The 19,159-nt window shown below is 36.1% G+C and overlaps 1 long non-coding RNA gene across 1 annotated transcript; it reads left to right on the forward strand.

Moving 5' to 3' along the window:
• Nucleotides 1-6,994: 6,994 nt before the first annotated feature.
• Nucleotides 6,995-10,424, forward strand: LOC110711987. Its single transcript, XR_002509472.1, has 2 exons — nucleotides 6,995-7,552; nucleotides 8,277-10,424. It is a non-coding gene; the product is annotated as an uncharacterized LOC110711987 (long non-coding RNA).
• The last annotated feature ends 8,735 nt before the right edge of the window (nucleotides 10,425-19,159 follow it).

The raw sequence follows: 19,159 nt of genomic DNA on the forward strand, positions 1-19,159 counted from the left end.
ACCGATGATCAATTGTCTATCAATTGGAATTCTACAACTGAATAATGAATGGGTGAGGGATTAATGAGTAATTAGTCAACAAATTCATCCCTATAAATAACAAAACCCAAAGTATAATTGTTGGAAACGATTCACTGACCCTCTTGGAACAAGTTTTTTTGGTTGAGTTTTTTTATTTCTTATTTGTTTACAACCTTATTTGGCCTAGACATGCAAAAGGTGAATTTTATTATGTTCATGTTTTTATACCTTTATCAATGCAAATAAACTTTAGCCTAGCTGTATTGGTTTTACAATTCTTTTACAAGCATTTTGGCTTTGATAATTGTGTAATAATTAGCTATGGAGTATATTTTGTCTCGGATTCCATTGATTAGGTCAATATAGCTAATTGGATGTAAAATATTCATATAAAGCTTTAGTGTATAAACTTCACTATATATTATACTATGTAGCTAAATGCTTATATTTTTTGGGTACTAGTGTACTATTAGTACATCAAATAAATTGACGGGAGGGTAGAGATATATTAAAGAGTCAAATCACAAATGTAGGTTTGAAAAATATAATATTAGTGTACATCACTATTGAAAGGAATGGTGTCCTTCGAAATAGTGTATTATTCCGATAGAAGGTTCAGAATTAATTAGAAAGCCAATAATTCAGTGAGGTCAAGTGATCGGAATGCCTAGCCGGAGGTTGCTTCCGATCAGTAATATTAATGAATAATTAATATTACAGCTTAATCTTGACTGAACCCTTCGGGTCACACCCAATCGTGTAACCAAACCGAAGCGACGAATTCATCCGAAGGATTAAATGAGTCGATAGAGAGTTTACGAACTAAGACGTTGGATTCCGAACTTAGAGCGTCGAAGCCGAGCGTCTTAAGTCGGGTCGAATTTAAGAACCGACGAGACGAAAAAATCAGTCAAACAACAAGTCAACGTGCGCGAAAGTCCTAGCTTCGCGATGGCCTAGCCAAGCGAGCGCTAGGTAGGCTAGCATAGCTAGTCAAGCACCTTGCCGCAAGGCAATGCTTGGCCGCAAGCCCAGCATGCATCGCATGCATTGGCTGGGCAAGCTAGTCGAGCAGCCCTGCTAGCAAGGCGTGGCAGCATACCCAAGCATGCATGCGGGCTAGCAGCAGGCCTCGCAAGTGAGAGCATCGCGCAGCGCTAGCAGCCCACGTATGCTAGCGAGGCTTGCCAGCGTGGGCTGTGATGCTGCTAAGGCCGAGGACGCGCGCATGTGTGCGGGAAGGCTGGCAGGCCCAGCCAAGCACCAGGGCGCCAGCGAGGCATGCCTTGGCGCGCAAGGCTGGGTGCTAGCTGGTGCCTTTTGATTAGGAGGGTTGTGAGGGGCGGTTTGTCTTGGGGAGCAAGGGAAAGTGGTCCTTCCCTTGTGGTCCTTACCTAACCCCCTACTCACCTCATGCCACTTGTTGTTTGATGATTGTTTTGGCTTTTTAATTTAATTTGAAATTAAATTAATTATTAATTTTGCGTTTTTACCTTACTATCCCACATTGAAAGATGATGGGAATTCTTGGGAACAATTCCCTATAAATACCAATCATTTGGCATTGGGATTTTCACTTGAGTTGGTGAACTCTAAGGGATCTCCAAAAGCGATAAAACCTTAGCTCGTAAAATCTAAATTATTTTTGGTCTAGCCCCGTCTATGTTACGGGGTAGGGACCAGTTACGATTCGGTAGCGAGAGTGTGAGCCGTTGGAGGTTCTTGCACTTGCGGAACTTGAAGCTTTTAAGTCCGAGCTCAACGATTGAGGAAGGACGCTACTAGGGTGAGCATTCTTTCTCTCTCTTCTCTATCTTCTCTTATGTTTATGTTTATTTGCATGTTTTTATTTATGTTGTAATTATTATGCATGCGATCCAGTTATCGGGTTTTGTTTCCGCGCGGTGTTGGACACCGCAAAACCCAACAGCGGTATAAGAGCCTCGTGCATTTAATTTTTACAACTAAATATTAATTAAGGTGATTTAAAATGGATTTAAATTTCTGGTTGTGCTTCCTAATTAGATTAGGAGCTCGTTTTTAATTGGATTAAAATCGTATTTATGCTATTTTTGGCTTACAAACTCCAATTTTGACTCAAAATTAGTGAATTATGAGTGGAATCGACGTTTTAAATCATGTTCTATCCACAAAGTATTTAAAAATGACCTTTCAGAAGCCAAAATCCACCCAGAAAGTGGTTTTTCGAGGGGTTTTCCGTTTTTGACAAAAAATTTTAAATCTTTAAACCTTGATTAATTATGGCATGCAATTGTTGGATTATGTGTTTGATTATACCATTAATGTTCTGCAATTTTAACCCTCATTAAGCATGTTTATGAAGTCATAATTGGTGCTTAATTTGATTAGCTCTTATTTTCACATAAACTTGCAATTTCACATTTTTGCAAATTAATTGCTTGGAGTGTGAATGTTTATGGTGAAAATATATTTTTGAAGCCCCTAAAATATTAAAGATTCAATCTTTAATGGTTTTTTTGGTTGGATCTTAACTTTCTAAAATCCATATTGAACAAATTTTTGGTTTTAATCGTTTTTAAGTTGATTAAAGTCTTAAATGTTCATACTTGTGCTTGAAATATTATTGTTCTTCATATTGAAAGATTACAATATTCAAATGTGCACAAGTGAGTGTTGGATAAAAAAAAATTATTAGATAAATAATTATTTATTCAACTATTTTGTCAAATCTCATTATTAATTTATGCGGTTAAATTAATTGTGAGAATAGCCCTCAATTTTTGTAGCATCAAGTTGTGCCAAAAATATTTTAAAGAATGGTTCTTGAATTAATTTCGGTTTGTGCACTAAAATTGAATTTAATTAAGTTAGACTTGTTATTTTCATATTGCTTAATATTTAGAATGAATTTAGAATGAATTTCTTTTTATGTCACACACAAAATTGGAATAAAATTTCGAAGAGCAAGCACGTAAAACGAGGCACCAAGCCTCGAGCACAACCCTCGGCTAGCTGGGCTGCTTGCGCAACCCGCATGTGGCTGCCGAGGGAGTGCACCGTGCTGGTGCGTGTGTGGATGCGAGCAGCAACAACTTGGTGCGGAGATTTGCGTGCGTGTGGCGTGAGGTTGATGCTGCTAGGCAGTGTGCAGCTCGTACAACGTAGCATGGGCCAGCACATGCATGCGTGCAAGCACGCTGCTAACGCTAGCGTAACGCAAGCTAAGACACTGTTAGCGACTAGCAGGTCGCTTGACGCTGCTGTGCTTACGCGAGCAGCACCCACGCATGGCTGCAGGGCCATGGTGCCTAACAAGCTAAGCCTCGTGACTTGGATGTTAAGCACTCGGGCGTTTGAGGGGCTCTGAATTTTGTGATTTTGCTTTTTTTTTTTTTATTTTAATCAAAACGAGGCTAGGCCTCGGTTTTTGCCGGCATTTGCACGGCATTTGCAAAATAATTTTGCAAATTTTTGGGTAACCGACTTAATTAATTTTAATTGGATTAATTTTAATTAAGTTGGATGTGGAATTTACTAGGAGCTTCATTAATCGTTTTGAGCTATTATTATTGTGTTAATTCACATAATCGGATAACAACTTTGACTAGTTTTAATTAGGCGCGTTAATCGGATTAACCACCTAAGTTAGTTACTAGTTTGCGCGTGTTTTGCATTGTTGCTTAATTTATTTTGTAAAATGCTTGGGTCATTCACTTTAGAAGTGAATGGGTGAATGGAATAGATATTCTAATGCAGGTTTTACAAAATGGCAACTAGTGGGGCTCGACTAGGATAGTAAATACGGACTATGTTCCATTTTTGTATTTTTGTAAATCTAAACACGGACTGCGTACCGTTAAGTATTTTTGTACTTAAATTATTTAGATTAGTCCTAGCTTTTCTAGTAATTGCATAATTGGTGGTGATGTCTTGAAGTCTGTGTTTCTAAGAAGACGAAGCCAAGAAAATGCAATGAAGGCCCTTGAAGATTCAAGTTTCAAGGGGTCATGCTAGTTTCCAAATGCATCTCTATTTATGCCCTATATTTTTTACTTATATATAATTGCGATATTAGATGCATGTTTAGGATTTCAAATGTTGAATGATTAATTTAGTTCATTTAAATCAACCAACATAGAAACCCTAACTCCCATAGAATATTGAGTTAAATTTGCTATTCCAAAATGACATTTATGGAACTAATGAGAATAGTAATGGGCTATGCCAAAGCAAGACATAACTACTTTCCTAGGGAAGTAAGGTATGTTGGTGGGCTTGCCAAAGCAAGACATCATATACACGTTAGTTTTGGTTAAACTCAACGATATCAGTAAGGAGTCCTTAGATGTCGTGGCAATGGAGATAAATGTCAAGAAAGCATTAGATGAGACGTTTTATAGAACCAAGAGTAGCTTAGTGGTATTAGCAATTAAATTGCTTACCTTAAAATATTAAGTGTTAAGACAAGCCAAAGCATGCTTAATCACTTTTTGATTTTTGGGATCTTGGAATCGTTTTATTCTCACCTCATTGGGACAAATTTATAAATGTGTGAATAGAACGTAAATAAGTTAATTGAAATTGCTTGGTTGCATGTATTTCAATGCTTATTATGTTATCTTGATAAATGGTGATACTTTGCACTTATATTTATAGAATTCTAAATCAAATTTTAATGTTTCCAACGATTGGTAAAAGGAAATCTTTTGAGAATGATTCTCAAGGAAAGAAAAGGCATTTCTAAAATACAACTGCTCATAAATGACTTTTATAGCTTAGTCCGAAAGGACAGTTGGACATCATGTATTCAAAATACTAGGTAGTTTTGATAAATATGAAGCATTGAGATGAAAAACTCAAATTCTCAATAGTTGACAACCAACATATCTTTTCGCTTCATACACTAATGAGTAGGACTTATTGATGTAGTAATTCAAGTACGAATTAAAGGAAAAGATGGAACTTTGTTTTACGGCGCATCAGATGCTTAATTATGCCTAACAATGTATAAAAGTGAAAACACTTAAAGAAATGGTTCTTAAAAGTTATGAGATGATGTATGATAAGAAATATAGGAAACAAGGAACATTGGAAAGGAATTTGAGATTCCAATTCTACCTAAGAGTTCATGTTATCGTAGTTAAACTAAGCAACTCATTATCTTCACAAGTATCGAATACTGCTTGAGTGTTCCACTTTTAAAGTGAACTCAAACCATTGAAGTTAAGCAAAGTTATTGACTTACAAGCTTGGAATGAAGCAAGTGGTGCTACATCGGTTGTAAGGTCATCTGCTTTGTTTAAAGACCTTTTAAAGCTAAAGGCTGGAACAAATAATGGTTATTGTGTTCCATAATCAGCAAATGATCCGTTTACACATGGAAATACTCACATTCAAAGTAAAAGAGCAATAGTTGTTGGTTTTATTTGAATGACATGGTTGTTTAAGCCATGAGTCAAAGATGCTTGGTTATAAACAAACATTTATCTAACATGAAAACTCACAAGGTTCAAGTCATGGACATGATTTGTGTTCCAAACATCTTTAGCAATGTCACATCGACAAGAACATACTCAAGGCTCTATCAGATAGACTCTTGAAATTTGATCGATTTAGAATTATTCTAAGACAAGCAGGTCTTACTTGTTAAAATCGAAAAAGAAAAGAGCTATTGTGCTTGGTATAGACAATTGACTGCAAAAGCTAAAGAGGATTCCATTACTTCAAAGTTTTCACAAAAAATTTGAAAGAATATGACCATATTCATCAAAGTGAATAAATTGGATCTTGAGTAGCTCAAAAGTTCAGTGAAGTATAGAATCGACTTGGCAAAATATCAAAACGTCTAGATTAGATCGAGCGATGTTTGCTTGAGCCAAGAGTGATCATATCAAGGTTATGAAATTGGAATTTCATAATTAGCTCCACAAAGAATATAGTATGTCTTGACGGAGGCCTCGATGCCATTTGGAAATGACTCGAATGATGATGGATCACATCCCTTCCTATAAAGTCGTTAAAGATTTGCACACGTGTTACACTAAACAAAATTGTCAAAGCTAAGAAAGGACACCATATTCAGTTATGGATAGAAATAGTTTCTAGCGTCTTTTCAATTATGTGTCTAGGGCTCTTAGCTTAATGGGAGCTCATTGGCTCAATGGGAACTAAGTGGCTCAATAAGAGCTAAGGTAGCTCAAGTGGGAGCTAACTGTTTGTTTCACAACAAACTTTTACCCAAAGACAATATACATGTCTCTTTATAAGCATTCATGTGAGATTACGGGCATTACTTCCACAACCTGATTGAGAACATAGTATTGTTGCTCTAAGTGGTTTCATTCTGAAAAATAACACAATTCCAAAACGATAAGTGAGAGGAAAATGAACTCGATGACCATCGAGACAACAAACTAGAAAGGAGAATCTTGGAAGGCTTTAGAAGGGCTTCATGAAAATGATTGATCAAGAATATTCAAAGGACTTTACAAGTGCCTTATAAGAGAATTCATTACTCACAAAAACTTTAGAAGTGTGGGAGTAAGATCAATATAATCAAAGGGCTTTAAAAGCGCCTTGAGACTCAGTATTTGATGCAATTACCCCGTATAGGTATAAAATTCACCAAAAGGCTTAGATTGAATCATGTAAAGTTTCTATTAAGTTAGAAATAAACCTAAGACTTACAAGCATACTATTTACTATTGGATGGTAAGGGAATAGTGTCTTATAAATTAGTTACGACAAATTCAAATTCCGAATAGTGGTTAGAGGCCATAAAAATCAGAAACAGACTCCATGTTTGAAACTTGATTAATTTGCATGACGGGTAAAAACCCATCAAATGCAAATAATTTTTCAAGGAGAAAACTAACAAATATGGAATTGTATATGTATACATAGCTAGATTAGTTGAAAAGGTGATAATTAAATTCACAGCGTTGATTTTAATAGAATCTATTCACTAATTGGAATGCTTAAGTCTTTTCGTGATTATTCTAGCAAAATTGCGCATATGAAATACGGCAAAATAGATACCAAAACCTTGAACTGTTCAATGGGTTAGGGGCCCATTTAAAACCCTGACCCAACCCTTTTATAAACGGGTTTTATCCATCCAATATTTAAATGGGGCGGGCTTTTAAAGGGTTATTACATAATAGGCTTTTAAAGGGTTGAGTCTAAGTTAAAAAGGGCTGAAATTGGATAACTCTTATGAGGCGTTTTTTATCCTAATTTTTCTGTTTCTAAAACTTCCTAACATCAAATTATAATACCTTGAAAAAAAAATTCCCAATTTCCCCCAAATTACGAACCCTAACAAATTCCCAATTTCCCCCAAAAATAAAAAAATTAAACGTTTTCTCTCTCTTCTTATTCACCAGCAAAAAATTTATGTATGAACCCTAAATATTTTTTCCTACTCGAATTCTTCGCTCTGATTCTCACAAATTGCTACTCTAATTATTCTCTCCAAATAGACGTTCAGATTTCACACATTGTTGCTCCAAATTATTGCTCGAAGTCGGTCAAATCGCTAGTCGTTCAGGTATTGATTTTGGTAATTTTTCGCAATTCTACTAATTTTGGCTCAAAATTATGTGATTAAGCTTTTGATTTTGTAAGAATTTGTTGATTTCGAAATCCTTGCTCTAAATTTGTTAATTTTTTTGTCAATTTGTTGCTGATGTTAGTATTGCTATCTCTAGAAGTTTTCGGGTTTTTTAATTATTCAAGTAATGTAGAGGCAATGTTAGATAGATTATGGATTTCCTACTTGTTGCTATCTCTAAATTTCCCAAATTACGATTGCCCTATTGCACTATTTTATATAATTTCCGTTTATGAATTTGATTGCTCTTTTTGAATTTGTAATCTGAAATTTCAGTGTGAAATTGTGATATAAAGTGATGGTTTAAGTTGTAGCTATTCTTTTTTGTTACCTGGAAACATTTGGATTTATGGATGTACTAATGTACTAGTAATTTGCAATGTGAGGTTGACAGACTACTAATAAATTGCATTGCCTCTTTTGTTGTCAATTTGATTTTTTTTTTTTTTTTTTTTGTTACTTTTGTGCATATTTAGTGGTTTCTGAAAATTGGGAAATAAAGTTGTTGGGATTATATTTGGCATATGTATTCCTGTAGGCTGTACCAAAGTTTGGTTTGTTTGTATGATTTGCTGCCAACCTAACGTTTGTATTATTTGGTGAAATTTGTTTTTTGGATCAATAATTATTAATAATTATTATTATTTACCTACTTTTGCAGTTTTTTTTAACTATAGAAAGTGAAGCAACTACAACATCAATGCCGGTAGATGATGAGCTTGATGAATCTAATGCCGCCCATAAGCGTAAAAGGAGTAGAAAATCTAAAGTTTGGCAAGAAATGACGGAAGGAAAGAATGCAAAAGGTGAGTGAATTGCTTTTTGTAAGCATTGTAAAGTGGAGTTTATTGCCCACAAAAATAGTGGCACATCTCATTTAATACGTCATTTGCTTGAAATGTGTAAAAAAACAAACTAATGGACTTCCACTTGGGGAGGCGGTTGATGATGAGGAAGAATTTGTTTTTGATATGAGTGAATTAAGAAAGGAGATTTTATTGTATGTTGTTGAAGGTTCTCATTCTTTTTCGACCGTGGAAGAAAAAGGTTTTAGGCGGATGATGTTAAAGTCTAATCCTAAATTTAAACCATTTAGTCGAACAACTTTACTAGAGACTTTTTTTCTTTGTATGCCTCTTATAGAGAGAAATTAAAAAAAAAATTGAGGAGTGCACCCGGACGAATATGTTTGACAACTAATAATTGGAAATCATCATACACTTGGCAACGTTACATTTGCATAACCGCCCATTTTATTCATTATGATTGGAAACTTCATAAAAGGATCATTAAGTTCACATCATTGTCACCCCCTTTTGATGGACAAAGCATCTCTGAAGAGATTTTTATGTTTCTTAACCAATGACATTTAGATGACAAAGTTCTTAGCTTAACAATTGACAATGCAAGTTACAATGATGTGATGGTTAAGCACATGAAAAATCGTCTTAGATCAAGGGGAATGTTGGTTAGTGGTGGTTGTTTTTTTTCATATTTAGATGTTGTGCTCATATCATTGATCTTATTGTCCAATCCGGTCTATCTTGTATTGAGAACATATTAGATAGGATTAGAAACTTGGTAAAATTTGTTATAAGATCATCTTCTAGAAGCAAGGATTTTTATGATACCGCTCAAAAGCATTTTCATTTAGAGGCTAAGAAGAAACTTCGTATGGACATGCAAGTTTGTAGGAACTCTACATATATGATGCTTGATAATGTGCTTTACTATAAAGATGTGTTTATTCATTTGGGGTCATTACATGCATCTTTCAAGAGTAATGTGCTTTTGGAGGATGAATGGGATAAATTGAGTGTTGTTCACAAGTTTTTGAAACTCTTTTATGATGTTACATATATGTTCTCGGCCAATAAGTCTCCAACTTCTAACATATATTTTAAGGGAGCATGTATGGTGCATCGTCGTTTACTTGAAACATCTAAAGATCCACATGAATTTTTAGCTCAAATGGTGTTACCTATGTTGGAAAAATTTGACAAATATTGGTCCGAGTATACATATATCTAGCTTGTGCGGCAATCCTTGACCCAAAGTTTAAGTTAAAGTTTGTGGAGTATTGTTTTGACAAGATTTATGGTTCGGATGAGGCTATATATAAAGTTGAAAAAGTGTTGAACACTTTAAGATCTTTGTATAATGAGTATTTCAACTTCCCCAATTGTTGCTCCCTCTACTACAAGTAGTAGGATTGAAGATGAAGACTTCTTTGATGATTATCAAAGCTATAGTTCAAGAATTACAAGGACTCAAACAAAAAAGTCCCAACTTGAGTCATATTTGGAGGAATCGGAGCTTGATTTGAACATGGAGCTAGATATTCTAGAGTATTGGCAACAAAATGTAGTGAGATTTCCGGAGCTTGCAATATTGGCACGAGATCTTCTAACGATTCCGGTTAGTATGGTGGCTCCCGAGTCGGCTTTTAGTGTAGGGGGGAAAACTATCTCCTAATCGTAGCACATTGAAACCCTAAACGATTCAAGCCCTAGTTTGTGTTCAAGATTGGCGCCGTGATGAATATAACATCCCTTCAAATTTGGATCGGGTGATTCTAGCTCGGATGATGATGAGGCCGTTGATGATGGAGATGATGACGATGAGGTTGATGATAGTTTCCTATACTAGGTAATTGTTTTGATTTTTCTACTCTTATTGTTATAATCTTGCTTTTTTTCTTGGTATAAATGCCGAAGAGAAGTATTTTTTGCTGGGATTCAGCTAGAGATTTGTATTGAGTATTACATGTCTGATGAAATGCTTGAGTAATACACTTGAATTTTTACTATGACTTTATGTCATTATCCCATCTTAGGGGCTGCTTCTGTCAATGCATCATATGATTACCATTGGAAACTTGGAATAACTGATGCCTGATAAAGGTTGTGTGAAATGTTCTCGCAGCCATCTATAATGCAGTATATGTTGAGGCTGCTGCAACCCAAATAATGGCTTAACCAAATGGGTTTGGTAACTAGGATATGGGCAACAAAACCCGGCATGATTTGTTTAGACTAGCTCTTCCTTAAAATAACATTGCTTAGTTACTTGATTGTAACAAATTTGTGACAAGAGCATTGCTCAGTTCTTTACTTTTAACTTGTTGGCTAAGACCCTTTATAAGGCCCCTTAAAGGCCCTTTATAACTCTCTTATATTGTGTTAACTTCATGGTTGTTGTAGTATGTTTATACATTTTGAATGGGCCGGGCCGGGCTTAATGGCCCATGGACAAGTTCGGCCCATATTGGATTAGGCTTGGCCTGGCCCATTTCATATAAAGCCCAGCCCGGCCCATTGAACAGGTTTACCAAAACCGCCTTCCTAAAAAAAGGGTTTTGGAAGAGACTAAGGAAACAGTTTAAGGGTTTTGATTAATCTAACTAATGCTAGATTTGAAAGCAAGCTCTAGAAATCCATTGGTGGATTGAGGGAAGCATGTAGGAATTGGAATGGGTTTTCTCATAAAGTTAATATAAGGTTTGGCTTGTTGAGAAACATGGAAATTCTTTAAATAAAGAACTTTAGTGGGAGCAAAATTCAATTTTGTTAGGTCCAATAAGAAATTTACGAACTCTATTGTAAAATAACTATCAAATGCTAAATGCTTAGATTTGAAAGAATTTTTCAATGATGGACCAAGCTAAAGGCATTACTTAGTACATAGTGGGAATTAAGAACTATTATATAGACTTAATAAAATGTTTGAACGAGTAAAGGAATTACCGTATTAAACATGAAGGACTTGAAAAGGCCTTCAATCCATATTTATAAGACTAAGTAATTGTTTGAACTAAGTATAAACTAGGCAAATACTAAGTCAAACAAGAAAGACTCGAGTAGAGACTTCCAGCCATATAGCAAACAGTTTAGCAAGACTCATTGAAACTGGATGAGCTAAAAATCATATGAATGGGATCAAATTGGAATAATTTTGCAATTAGATCCATCATGTATTCTATGATATGGAATCGTCACATGACCTGCATGTTTAGAGCATGACAAGTATAAAATACCAATCGACTTGAATCTAAGCAATGGATCTTTAGATTATGATCAAGAACGTCCAAAGTACTTGGTTAAGTAAAAGGATGAGTTCTTGATGCATGGAAACAAATATAATTTGAGTATTGATGTTGCAAGCACAACCTCAGCAAGGATTAGATCCTTGATGAGGAAGCCATTTATAAGCACGAGGTTAAGACGTGTCGTGGCTTGCGAATGGCAACATGAACTTATGTCCATGTATATTGTGCGAAAATTTAAGGTAAATTTCCATAATCACAAATGCTTAGGGTATCCAAATCATTGTGAGCCAGTTGGAGTAAAATCCAAGCAAAGTATCATTAGGAAATATGCTAAAGTATATGTTAACATTGCTGCCTTAAAGGCAATAATAAGGAAGTTGTTAAGTGGATTGTTCGTTGTTGAACTTTGATGATTGTAGGTTGCCAAGTTGAAGATCTCAAATCATGAAAATGTGTGGGAGCCATTAGTTGGACAATAAATCCTAAATCACATATAATCCATAAACACACTCGAATTTTATCATCTTATTATGAAAGTGTTCGATAATGAAGATTGAAGATGCTAAGATTTGCAAAGTAATCATAACTAAACCCATGCAATAAGTGAACCACAACATTCACAATTGCATGAAAGAAATCAAGCATATTAGATATGAGTATGATTTCTATAAATGTTTTGTAAAGAGTATTACTCTAAAAACATTTGGGGAAAACTATTTATCGAAAGATGAAACGTTGAAAAGTTTCATAGTTGAATAAATTTCTTTTACTAATAATTCCACAAAATATTTAATTGTGGTTTAGAATTAAATAATAAGTCCATTTGATTTGACGATATTCAAAATATGGTATCAAGACAATGTCTTGGATAAAGAAACACCTATTAAGTGAACGTTGAATATCATATCGAAACTATCCCTAATCGAGGTCATTTGAAAGTTGGACGATTAATGACCGCGTGAGATTAGTGTGTAGTATGATTTATAGCAGTGTTTCTTGTGCTATAAGGACAAAAATGTCATAAATCATTTGCACAAGTATAAGTTTGGAACTGTATCGGATCGACCAATGAGAATACTTTAAGAGACTTAGCAATCGTCATAAATATATTACTCATTATGGCTATCGGAATCTCTTTCCTCAACCATGAGTATTGTAAGTTCTCTTGTTTAAGTACTAGTCCGCTTTGATGTTGTCAAACGTCTGTCGTACTAGGGGGCTATAAAGGCAACACTCGAGCAGTTAGGGCCTCTTAGTAAGGAAGCTAACTATGCAAGACTGGGAATGTCCCCTTATTAACAGTAAGGAACATGTCTTTGTTGTTTATAAACCTGGGCACGAGCCGGGTTGGCCCGCGTGCCGCCCGGCACGGCCCAAATTCAAGCACGGCACGACACGAAGATCAACTCCCGTGCCACGGGCCGTGCCACGGACAGGGTTGAGAATTCCTAGGCACGGCCCGGCACGAGCACGGCCATGGCCCGCCGTGCTGGCCAACGTGCCGGCCCGCAGGCACGGCCCGGAACGGCCCGCGGGCTAACAGTAATATTACCGTTTATTCTAGCTCCTTAATAAGCCAAAAAAACGGCTAAAAAACGACTAGTTTTTTGCCAATTTGCTCCCCAAAAATTCTATAAATACTCACCTCCATTTCATTCCCAAATCACAAAATCACAATCTCTTCTTCTTATCTCTTATATTCTCTAAATCTCTAATAATCCTTATTTTCTTAAATTCTCTAATTATTCTCTTAAATTCTCTAATTATTTTCCTAATATCGGAAAAAATTAAAAAGTTCGTAATCGTAATTAGTGGAGCGTTGAAGCACGGTTGTAAGATCTAAACTAATCTTAAATTTATTATTGTTTTATTGTTATTATTAGAATAATCTTGTTTAATTATTATTGTTGTTAATTGTTATTGTTGTTGTTATAATTGTTGTTATTAATTATTATTATTGTTACAATTGTTGTTACTATTTATTTTTGTTGTTATTGTTATTGTTATAGTTGTTGTTATTACTTAATATTATTGATATTTTTATTGTTAAAATTGTTGTTATTAATTATTATTATTATAGTTAACCACTTTTTATTAAAAAATTAATTGTTGATTATGGCATCGAACAACCCATCATCTAGGTCTAGGGGGAAAGGCCGACTTATCCGTAGTAGTAGTTCTAGGGAACCACCAAATACAACGAGCCCCCAAATTACGAGTCAAACCAATGACCCCATTTACTTCCCCCCGGGCTATGAGCCATATAATACGTCGGGATTTCCAGCACCACCACTAAACCAATTTCCACTACCACCATACCAATTTCCACCTAATTATATCGGTGATCAACAAAACTATTGTTCTAGCCAAGGTAGCCAAGAAAGTACCCGAATTTCCTCCGGTTCTACCCCTTCTACTGCCACTCCCACTAGTCCCATTACTAACCATCACACACATCATGAATGGTTAACCGAAACTGAGATGCTACTTTTGAAAAATCGAAGGAGTGAGGTATGGCGTTATTTTGTCCTAAGTAAAGATGGTGAACAATGGGCAAAATGTAAAACATGTAATAGTGTATTCACGGCAGTTACCAAAAACGGGACGGGACACTTATCTAGACACATGAAAGCTTGTGCAAAACCAGCTAGTGATCCAACCCAGCCCAAATTTCCCAATTCCATCCATACGGCTTTACATACAACTATGAGAGGGATAGGGATGAACTAGGAAAAATGATAGTACACGCCGAACAACCTTTTCTTTTCTCGGAAAATGACGCATTCAACACCTACATTAACAAAGCACTACAACCCCAACATAAAAGAATCTCTAGGAAAACCGTTCGTTCCGCCGCAATGAAAAATTTCCTAGAGTACAAAGTCCGGTTACAAGCCGAATTGAGTAACCTTAACTGTAGAGTATCTTTAACAGCCGATTCTTGGGATAGTGGTTATAAATATCACTATTTATGTGTGACTTGCCATTGGGTAGATGATCAATGGATGTTACAAAAAAGAATAATACATTTCAAAATGCTGGAATACCCACACACCGGCATTAACATTGCTCACCATTTAATGCAAGCAATAGACGAATACAACCTTCGAGATAAAATGATGTCTATGACTTTTGATAATGCAACCTCTATGACATACACAACTAATCTTATCAAACAAAACTTAACCGATGTACTATTAGACGGTGAAGCTCTTCATACTAGATGTGTTTGCCATGTACTTAACTTATGTGTACAGGATGGAGTTCGGGCAATTGGCCCATACTACAGCAAAATCAGAGATGCTATTATGTCTATTAATAACTCTAACATGAGATACCAAGAATGGAAGAGTTTTCTAAAACAACAAAAGATAAGGGTAATAAAAATTAGAACCGATTGCCCAACTAGGTGGAATTCCACCTATGACATGTTAGCAAAGGCAATTGAGTACAAGGGCCCGTTAACATTATTTTACAACCAAAAATTTCCACAAAATGCTTTGTATGATGATGATTGGAAAAACTGTGAAAGATATATGCAATTTTTACAGTTATTATATAACATGACGTATTGTTTTTCTACTGTTTACAATCCTTGTGCTCAAAACTTTCTTTCTAATGCATGCTTACTCGCCCAACTTTTCGCTGATCATCGCCATCAAAGTGATTATGATCAGTATCTTCCAGCAATGGAAAAAAAGTGGCGTAAATATTATAGTGAGATTCCTTTGATTTATATTTTTGCTTCCATATTAGATCCTAGGCAAAAGTATGAAAACACATTTATGTTAGTTGACATTTACTTTCAATGCATGTTTCTTGACGATGATGTAGAAAACTATAAGACTAATGTGAAGGATCAGTTTTTTGCTTTATATAGAGTCTATGAAGCCAAATATGGCACCGTTCCTCGCTCAGGGCCTTCCCAACCATCCAAAAACGTAAGTAAGAAGGCCAAACATTTATTTTCACAAGCTACTAACTTGATTTCAAGGTTTTCAGGTGATTCATCAATCAGGAGAACGCAAAGCGACGTCTCGGAGTTGCAGATGTACCTGAGTTACGACTTCACCAAAGGCATGGACGACGATGAGATAAACAACCTCGACCTCCTTGCATGGTGGAAACAACAAAGCTCGAAGCATCCAACTTTGGCGGCAATGGCACGAGACATTCTTGCTATCCAAGTTTCCTCCGTCGCCTCCGAACGAGCTTTCAGCGCATCCGGAAGGGTTTTAGACGATAGAAGAACAAGTCTAAAACCCGAAACACTAGAAATGTGCGTGTGTTTCAAAGATTGGTTGGATGCGGAAAATCGCTCACAAGACCGTTCTTACGACCACAACGACAACGAAGAAGGAACCTCCGCTTCCGGTTCGGGTTCGGCTAGTTCCCAATCTATGCAACTAGCCGATGACCTTGAAGGCGAAGGCGAAGACGAAGACGAGCAAGAAGAAGGAGAAGAAGAATAGACAATTATTGTATATTGTACGATTTTAAAAATATCAATTTTATCATTTTCCAATTTTTGTTTAATACCATCATTGTATGATTTTTATCATTGTTATCATTGTACAATTTTCTCAACTCAAGTAATAATAATATAAAGTATGCATTATTCACATCCAAAGTCCAATTTGCCTTTTTTCCCCGTTTTGTTACAATTTGTAAATTCATATTAAAAAAAAAAAAATTATACCAATTACTAATAAATCATAAACATTAAATTTTAAAGTAATTGTATAAAGTAAATATATAAATATAAATATTGAATATACAAATTATAAAACATAAATATTCAACTTATAATTATAAAATTCATAACTTAATAACTTATAAGTTATAAACTTATAAGTTATAACCTTATAAAACTTATAATTATAATTTTATAACTTATATACATTATAAACTTATTAATTTATAATGTTGTCATAAAAAAAAAAAAAAAATTATTTGAAAACTGCACCAGCCCGCAGGCCGGCACGTGGCCGGCACGACACGAGCCCTCCAGGCACGAGGGCCGTGCCGTGCCGTGGGCTGGCCTGTGAAAATGCCCGGCACGGCACGGCACGAAATCCTGGGCCCACCGGCACGGCACGGCACGAAATCCTGGGCCCACCGGCACCCAGCCCGTGGCCCGCGGCGGCACGACCCGCGGCGGCACGGCTCGGCATGGTGCCCAGGTTTAGTTGTTTACAAGGCCTCTGGAAGAGCAAAACTGTAAAAATGCATGGCCTCTGGAAGAGCGAAACTGTAAAACTGTAAAACGAGACGGAAAAATCAGTCAAACAACAAGTCAATGCGCGCAAAAATCCTAGCCTCGCAATGGCCTAGCCAAGCAAGGGCTAGGTAGGGTAGCATAGCCAGCCGAGCCCCTATTCGCAAGGCAATGCTTGGCCGCAAGCCCAACATGCATCGCATGCATTAGTTGGGCAAGCTGGCCGAGCAGCTCTGTTAGCAAGGCGTGGCAGCATGCCCGAGCATGGATGAGGGCTAGCAGCAGGCCTCGCAAATAAGAGCATCGCCCAGGGCTAGCAGCCCGCGTATGCTAGCGAGGCTTGCTAGCGTGGGATGTGCTGCTGCTTGGGGCCGAATACGCACGCATGTGTGCAGGAAGGCTCGTAGGCCCAGTCAGCACCAGGCCGCCAGCGAGGCATGCCCTGGTGCCAAGGCTGGGTGCTAGCTGGCGCCTTTTGATTAGGAGGGTTGTGAGGGGTGGTTTGCCTTGGGGAGCAAGGGAAGGTGGTCCTTCCCTTGTGGTCATCACCTAACCCCTTGTTCACCTCATGTCACTTGTTGTTTGATGATTGTTTTGGCTTTTTAATTTAATTTGGAATTAAATATTAATTTTGCTTTTTTACCAACTATCCTACATTGAAAGATGATGGGAATTCTTGGGAACAATTTTCTATAAATACCAATCATTTGGCATTGAGATTTTCATTTGAGTTGGTGAACTCTAAGGGATCTCTAAAAGCGAGAAAACCTTAGTTCGTAAACTCTAAATCATTTTTGGTCTAGCCCCGTCTAAGCTACGGGGTAGGGACCGGTTACGGTTCGATACCGAGGGTGTGAGCCGTTGGAGGTTCTCGCACTTGCGGAACTTGAAGCTTAAAAGTCCGAGCTTAACGGTTGAGCGAAGCACATTACTAGGGTGAGCATTCTTTCTCTCTCTTCTCTTATGTTTATGTTTATTTGCATGTTTTTATTTATGATGTAATTATTATGCATGCGATCCGGTTATCGAATTTTGTTTCCACACGGTGTCGGACACCGCAAAACCCAACAATTATGACTCACGGTTGTAAACGATTCAATAAATTGTTGTTCAATCTAGTATTTCTTTTTAGGTGTTCATTTGTGAACAAAGCTAAATTTTATTCTCACTTTTATCAAGGGAAAATCTAGCTCAGCTACCACCATTTTGTGTATAGCATTACATGATATGTTTTGATGAAATTAACAACTTTAAAATTTTTATATACGTATAATGACCCGGGGCATCACCCAGGCCATATACTAGTTTAATTATTAAAAATGATTAGTTAGCGAGTCTATGATATGATCTAATTATGTCCAAAATCTTCTGTATAGGTTGCTCAAAGTCAAATACTTCCGAAAATCGATCCCAATATCTTCCAGAATCGGGAGGGAGGCTTTAACCACTTGAGTCGTTATCCCTACAAGTATTTACTTGTATTATTAAAAATTATGAAAAATTAAGACATTATTTGAAAATATACATTAGCTAATACAATAAAATATTACTCTCTTCGTTGCTAAATATTTGACATGTCCGACTTTTTTTCACTATTCATATACTAATATTAACCCTCGTTTTTTTAGTATAACATATAAAAAACATACATTGTTAAATAGGTATTAATATTTCATAATATCAACTGTTTTTATATATTATGTATTATATATATATATATATATATATATATATATAATCATATATATCTAAGGCCAAAGTAGTGCATTGGTGTGTTGTTGTGTATGTCAAGACGTTAAATTTGACTGTGTTATTTATTCAGAAACGGATGAAGTATACAATAACTTTTGACTTTTCAAATTAGTAAAAAAAAAAATGTGGTCAAAGTTTATAGTTAGATAGTGACACAATCAAACTGCTTCATAGCGAATCGGGTACAACCCAGCTTTAGCGACCCCAGGGATATCAAACTGCTGGGATATATATTGGAGTCAAAACCAAATTGTTACGAGTATTCATAGGCAAAGGGTGAAAGAAATTGAACTTAGAGGTGTTTAATAGGCCGGATCCATGTTTGAGACACATTTTATTTAGGCTCGTTTGCTAATACATACTTCCTTTGTTCTAGTAGTATTGCAATAATTGGACTTTTGCACTATTCATCATGCTTGTTTAACCCACATTATGATTTATATGTAAAGTAAAATATAGTCATGTTGAGTTTTGTTAGATTTGTCTCGTAAAATTCTTTCACAATATCAACTTTTTATTATTTTTA

This window comes from Chenopodium quinoa, unplaced genomic scaffold, assembly GCF_001683475.1.
Source record: "Chenopodium quinoa cultivar QQ74 unplaced genomic scaffold, ASM168347v1, whole genome shotgun sequence".
Taxonomy (NCBI): Eukaryota; Viridiplantae; Streptophyta; class Magnoliopsida; order Caryophyllales; family Amaranthaceae; genus Chenopodium; species Chenopodium quinoa.